This window comes from Cervus elaphus, chromosome 13, assembly GCF_910594005.1.
Source record: "Cervus elaphus chromosome 13, mCerEla1.1, whole genome shotgun sequence".
Classification (NCBI taxonomy): Eukaryota; Metazoa; Chordata; class Mammalia; order Artiodactyla; family Cervidae; genus Cervus; species Cervus elaphus.
In genome coordinates this window covers 26,945,810-26,953,638 of record NC_057827.1, presented here as the reverse complement: position 1 = coordinate 26,953,638, position 7,829 = coordinate 26,945,810, and positions in this window count along the sequence as shown.

The window sequence follows — 7,829 nt, the reverse complement described above, 5'->3', positions numbered from 1 at the left end:
ATCAGCAATAGATTTACACGTATTCCCCATCCCAATCCCCCCTCCCACCTCCCTCTCCACCCGATTCTCTGGGTCTTCCCAGTGCACCAGGCCCGAGCACTTGTCTCATGCATCCCACCTGGGCTGGTGACCTGTTTCACCATAGATAATATACATGCTGTTCTTTCGCAACATCCCACCCTCACCTTCTCCCACAGAGTTCAAAAGTCTGTTCTGTACTTCTGTGTCTCTTTTTCTGTTTTGCATATAGGGTTGTCGTTACCATCTTTCTAAATTCCATATATATGTGTTAGTATGCTGTAATGTTCTTTATCTTTCTGGCTTACTTCACTCTGTATAATGGGCTCCAGTTTCATCCATCTCATTAGAACTGGTTCAAATGAATTCTTTTTAACGGCTGAGTAATGTTCCATGGTGTATATGTACCACAGCTTCCTTATCCATTCATCTGCTGATGGGCATCTAGGTTGCTTCCATGTCCTGGCTATTATAAACAGTGCTGCGATGAACATTGGGGTGCACGTGTCTCTTTCAGATCTGGTTTCCTCAGTGTTGTATGCCCAGAAGTGGGATTGCTGGGTCATATGGCAGTTCTATTTACAGTTTTTTAAGGAATCTCCACACTGTTCTCCATAGCGGCTGTACCAGTTTGCATTCCCACCAACAGTGTAAGAGGGTTCCCTTTTCTCCACACCCTCTCCAACACTTATTGCTTGTAGACTTTTGGATAGCAGCCATCCTGACTGGCGTGTAATGGTACCTCATTGTGGTTTTGATTTGCATTTCTCTGATAATGAGTGATGTTGAGCATCTTTTCATGTGTTTGTTAGCCATCTGTATGTCTTCTTTGGAGAAATGTCTGTTTAGTTCTTTGGCCCATTTTTTGATTGGGTCATTTATTTTTCTGGAATTGAGCTTCAAGAGTTGCTTGTATATTTTTGAGATTAATCCTTTGTCTGTTTCTTCATTTGCTATTATTTTCTCCCAATCTGAGGGCTGTCTTTTCACCTTACTTATAGTTTCCTTTGTAGTGCAAAAGCTTTTAAGTTTCATTAGGTCCCATTTGTTTAGTTTTGCTTTTATTTCCAATATTCTGGGAGGTGGGTCATAGAGGATCTTGCTGTGGTTTATGTCGGAGAGTGTTTTGCCTATGTTCTCCTCTAGGATTTTTACAGTTTCTGGTCTTACATTTAGATCTTTAATCCATTTTGAGTTTATTTTTGTGTATGGTGTTAGAAAGTGTTCTAGTTTCATTCTTTTACAAGTGGTTGACCAGCTTTCCCAGCACCACTTGTTAAAGAGGTTGTCTTTTTTCCATTGTATATCCTTGCCTCCTTTGTCGAAGATAAGGTGTCCATAAGTTCGTGGATTTATCTCTGGGCTTTCTATTCTGTTCCATTGATCTATATTTCTGTCTTTGTGCCAGTACCATACTGTCTTGATGACTGTGGCTTTGTAGTAGAGTCTGAAGTCAGGCAGGTTGATTCCTCCAGTTCCATTCTTCTTTCTCAAGATTACTTTGGCTATTCGAGGTTTTTTGTATTTCCATACAAATTGTGAAATTATTTGTTCTAGTTCTGTGAAAAATACCGTTGGTAGCTTGATAGGGATTGCATTGAATCTATAGATTGCTTTGGGTAGAATAGCCATTTTGACAATATTGATTCTTCCAATCCATGAGCATGGTATGTTTGTGTTCTCTTTGATTTCTTTCATCAGTGTTTTATAGTTTTCTATGTATAGGTCTTTTGTTTCTTTAGGTAGATATATTCCTAAGTATTTTATTCTTTTTGTTGCAATGGTGAATGGTATTGTTTCCTTAATTTCTCTTTCTGTTTTTTCATTGTTTCCTTTTTTGACTTTTCATTTTATATTGGAGTATAGCTCATCAACAATGTTGTGATAGTTTCAGGTGGACAGCAAACGGACTCAATTCAACCATACATGTACATGTATCCATTCTCCCCCAAACTCCTCTCCCATCCAGGCTGCCACATAACATTGAGCAGAGTTCCCTGTGCTATACAGTAGGTCCTTGTGGGTTGCATGCATGCGTGCTAAGTCGCTTCAGTCGTGTCCAACTCTGTGAACCTATGGACCAAAACACATCAGGTTTCTCTGTCCATGGGATTCTCCAGGGAAGAATACTGGAGTGGGTTGCCATGCCCTCCTCCAGGGGATCTTCCTGACCCAGGGATTAAACCTGCATTTCCTACATCTCTTGCATTGGCAGGCAGATTCTTTACCACTGAACCACATGGAAGCCCTTCCTATAGTTTCCAAAATTAGTCATTTGGGATTTATTTTAGGGAATGATTAACTGTTGTCAAGAGCTGACCTCAGCCAGGCACTGGGTTCATTGCTCTAAATCTGTGACCTCACTTGATCCCCACAACCCACACCGCTCCCAAATAGGAACCATGATTATCCACTTTTTGCAAATCTGACAAATAGGAGGCAGATTAGTGGTGTGCTCATGGCCATACCATCAGTAAGTGATCACTCCCAAAGTGTGCTCTTACCACTAAGCTTTTTGTTTTCTTAATGTTGGACTAATATATTTCTTTTAAAGTGCCTTAATTTGTCTCATCTCACTTTAACCTATTAAGCTTTCAGGATTTCATAATCCATTTTATCTCTCATTTTTACAATCCTTTAAAATTTGTGTCTATTTGTCCTTTAAATATTTTATATCTTTTATTATTTACCCTTTAATAATTTAATCTCAGCATCATTTTTATGTCCTTTGATGTCTGAGCTTTCATTTCCGGCAGTGAGCACTTTTCCTGGGACAGACAAAAATTCAAATACATATTTTTTTCAATAATAAGTGAGCTCCTCATATTTTTAATTTGTTAATTTGCTTTATGTTTCCTTTTAGTTATTTATCTTCTTTTAATTTTTATTATTCGCCCTTCGGTAGTTTAACCTTGACATAATTAAATCACTGTAAGTTAGGAGCAAGTGGTTTTATCTCTTGTGATTGTTTTAATTTCTCCATAGACTGTTAATGTTTTAAACTTTTAATATTACCCATCGAGGTCCTGATATAGCATTCTTTTGCCTCACACCTCAATTTCCTTATATTTAACTTCTAAATTCTTAACTTTTGTTTTCCTTAAATTTTTGGTTTCTTTCTTTTCCCAAGTTACTATACTGTCTCATCTTTTTATTCACTTATTTTTTAATTAGTTCTATGAAAACACTTTGCTTTATCACATATGCCACAATATGCTTTTATTAATGGTAACTCTAATATCAACTAACATTTTTTACTGTGTATCAGGAGCTGTTAATTGCCTTTCATAGTATCTCAATATTTACTCATATTTTGTTCTTGTTGTTGTTTAGTCACTTCAGTCATGTCTGACTCTGCAACCCCATGGACCGTAGCCTGCTGGGTCCCTCTGTGCATAGGATTTCCCAGGAAAGAATACTGGAGTGGGTTGCCATTTCCTTCTCCAGGGGATCTTCCAGACCCAGGGATCAAACCCGCATCTGCTGCATTGGCAGGTGGATCTTTTTAAAACTGAGCCATCTGGGAAGCCTCTTTCTATTTGATACCTGTTCAAAATTTTGCCTATTTTTTCTATGAGCAATTTTCTTTTTCTAATTCATCAGTTAAAACTATTTATATATTCTGGATTGTATACATTGTCCCATCACTTTATTAATGGGCCTTTTGTTAAACACAAATTCTTAATTTAATGTAGTGAAGTGTATCAGCTTTGTTCTCTAGAGTGTGCGTTGTGTCTTGGGTAAGAATTCTTCCCATATGCCCAAGTCATAACCATATTCTCTTGTATTTTCCTTTAAAAGTTTTATAGCTTTGTCTTCTACATGTAAGACTTCATCTATTGAAGAACTAAATTTTGACCTCATTCTTTCTATTATACACTTTATTTCTACTTCACTAGTCTCTCTTTCTATGTGATATAAACATTGATGATCCTAAACATAAGATATAAATGAGCCTATAACACACACAAAAAAAATGAGCCTATACACAAATAAAAATTTTTCAAGTTCTGGAGTAGTCATTTGTTTAGATGATATAAAAGGGCTTTCTTAATACACATACAAGTATAGATAATGACACCTCACTTAATTCTTCAGACTATGGAGAATTACCAAGATCTACCCAACCTTTTAGTGACCAGAACTGCATTTTAAAAAATATAACTCTGGGACTTCCTGGTGGTTCAGTGGTTAGGACTTCATGACTTCAGTGCTTCCACTACAGTGGGCATAGGTTCGATCCCTGATCAGGGAACTAAGATCCCACATGCTGTGTGGCAAGGCCAAAAATAATTAAAATTAATAAATAAGTAATAAAAATATAACTCTGGCTGAAATGAGTGAGATCATGGAATTCTGAATGATGTCACTGACAACAGGCAGTCAAGAAGAGGATTTAGCCAGGTCTTACTGGGTGTGAGGTATGCCAGAGAATGGGCCAGTATTCAGTTTCAATCTTGGTATAGTATATGCTTAGTGACTATTATCTGGAAAAGGAAATGCAGTAAACTGAAGCCTGTGTTCTCATATTATGAAAAATAATTTATTTTTTTGCAGTAGGTATTTACTTCTTATTTTTTGTAAACTGGAACATAATTGCTTTACAATGGTGTGTTAGTTTCTGGTGTACAATAAAGTGAATTTGCTGTGTGTATATATATATATATTCCCTCCCTCTTGAACCTAACACCCGACACCCCCCATCCCACTAGGTCATGACCTTCTAGGTCATCACAGAGCACCAAGCTGAGCTCCCTGTGTTATGCAGCAGCTTCCCACTAGCTGTCTATTTGACACATGGTAGTATGGATATGTCAATACTGCTCTCTCAGTTCATCCCACTCTCTCCTTCCCAACCACTGTGTCCACAAGTCCATTTTCTGCGTCTGCATCTCTATTCTTGCCCTGCAAATAGGTTTTTTGAAATTCTGCAAAATATAAGGAAGAAGAAGAACAAAGAGCAAAAGAAAGAGGAGGAGGGACCTGTAATTCTAGTGGTCCCATATTAAAGTTAAATCTCATATATACACTATAGTCAGTATGTGTTTTGCTTTCCCACTGTGAGAAGTTCCCGTTAGTGCTTAATGAAAGCACTATAAGAGCTGAGGAGAGAATATAACCAGCCTCAGAAAAAGATGTGGGGAAGCAGAGACAAAATGAAAGTCTAACCATTAGATTGTTGGTGAGCAGATGGGGGAAGAGACGGTTCCACGGAAACGAGGACAGAGTAGCCTTGTTGAGCATCAGCCCACACGAGCAGGAGGGAGGATGATCAAATGCTGCCAAGTGTTGAAGGAGAAATAGCAGCCCCAGAAGATACTGTCCTGTTCTCCAAGGTAAGCGGTGGTCAGGTTGGAAAGTAGGGTGGAGGTGAAGCATTCCATGGAGCTGGACTAACATCCTTCTGGTAAGACTCACCAATATTTTCTGCCTCAAATCCCCTGAATACCCACCCTCATAGGTGATGCCTGGGGTTCCTGGACTATCTCATTATTTGAGTTTGGTTTTAAATTTCCAAAAATATTGTTCACTCCTTAAGAAATTAGATGTAGAAACCAAGGTGGGCTCAACATCAGTGATGAGTCAAGTCTTACCAAGATAGGATTCTGAGTTAGATGGTGTAGCTTAGATATGTTCATTGAGATCCAGGTCAGAACCACAAAAGTGACAGACTTCTTCTAAAACTGTATATAGATAGATAGATAGATAGATAGATAGATAGATAGATAGATAGATAGATAGATAGATAGATAGATAGATAGATAGATAGGTACAGATGATATAGATACAGATAGGGGCTTCCCAGGTGGCTCAGTGATAAAGAATCTGACTGCTAATCAGGAGACACAGCTTCCATCCCTGGGTTGGGAAGATCCTCTGGAGAAGATAATGTCAACCCACTCCAGTATTCTTGCCTGGAAAATCCCATGGAAAGAGGTGCCCTGCGGTTGCAAAATGTCAGACGTGACTTAGCGACTAAACAACAACAACATAGGTATATATGTGTAGATACAGATATAGTTTTCTCATTCTGTAGGTTAGTGTTTATGCACACAGAATTTGGTGTCAGATAAATTTGAATTTAAATTCTAAATACTAACTGTTGGCAAGTTGTTTAATTGTATCAGAAAAGGAAGGGCATCATAGATGTATCTAATTTACAAGGTTGTTGAGGAGATTAAATGCACAGAAAGCAGTAGGAAATAGTGAAGATCTCAATGGATATTATCTGTGATTAATTTATCACTATCTTTGAATACCAAATGTGCTAGGCATTTTAACCTACATTTTATTTGGTCTTTGTAATAATCATCAAATTATGCCAAATCACTTTAACATTCAGTGAACCAGGCTCAATTTGTTAAATAAATCCTCTATTATTCAGTTAGGAAATTGGGGGATCGCAGTTTAATTCTGGGTCTATTTGATTCAGAAACCATTGGGAATTTTCACTACATGTGGCTGAATTATATTTCAGGTGATCCAGAGAATTTATTTCAAAATGAAGCAGTGCCTAGATATGGATTAATTTTATTAAGTACTGAGTTCAATTTCTGTCTGAGTATTGTTTTTCCTGCTTTAATGAAAATGTGAGTTTTTAAAGGAAATGTGAAAAGTCAGGAATGAAAGGAACAAACTTCATGGATTAACAAACAAGTGAATGGAACTTACTCTTTAAAATATAGTTTTATTATAAAGGCTTTCAAATATTCAAATGATACAGAGAATGTGTGTGTGTATTAGTTGCTCAGTTGTGTCCAATAGTTGCTCAGTAATGTCCGACTCTTTGCAACCCCATGGATTGTAGCCCCCAGGCTCCTCTGTCCAAGGAATTCTCCAGGCAAGAGTGCTGGAGTGAGGCACCATTCCCTTCTCCAGGGAATCTTCCTGACCCAAGGGTCAAACCCAGGTCTCCTCAATTTCAGGAGGACTCTTCACCATCTGAGCCTCCAGGGAAGCCTATGATACAGAGAATAGTATTTGACACATGTCAACAGTTTTCCATGTTTTTTAAGCAACAAATCATCACTGGTAGAGTTGAACCTTTAATCTCATTGTCTGTTTTACCTTTCTTCCCCAGTAGTAATGACCCCATCTTGAAACTGGTATATGTCTTTGTCCAGCTTCTCTTTGTAGAAATAATTGTTTCCTTGACTTTAAATTTCATATAAACTATCAGACTGTACATATTCTACAACTTGCTTTCCTTTGTCCAATATCTGTTATAGTTAATATATGTTTTATATATAATTGTATTCATTTTTTACTGTGTTATACTATCCATACAAAATGTAGTATATCTGTACATTTTGCTACAAATTAGCTTGTTCTACTATTGTTCAGCCTTGGAGTTGTTTTCAGATTTTGCATTATGACAGTTACAGTGCACATCTTGGCGAGTGTCTCCTTGAATATGTGTCTCTAACTGTGGGGTGCATTTCCTTCTTCGGGTGAACTGAGTGTTTCTTGGATATTGTAACTTTGTTCCAAATTTTAACCCTTATAATGAGAGTCAGCGATGTATGTTTTTGTATTCTTTTCCCATGACTTTCTTAATTGATTTACTTGTTTTTCCCCCACCTCCCAACTCCCTCCCAAGTCTGTCGGTGTTCAGTTGCGAAGTCATGTCCTACTCTTTGTGATTAAAAAAGCAATTCTTTTCAGGGACTTTCTCCAACATTATTGAATATTAAATAACCTATGCTTTCCCACAGTAGGCAAAGTGAAGCCACCCCACTACTTTTTTATGAAATTTAATAAATATGTAAATTTTGCAGTATCCCATTATCTAACTCAATAAGAGAAGAGTA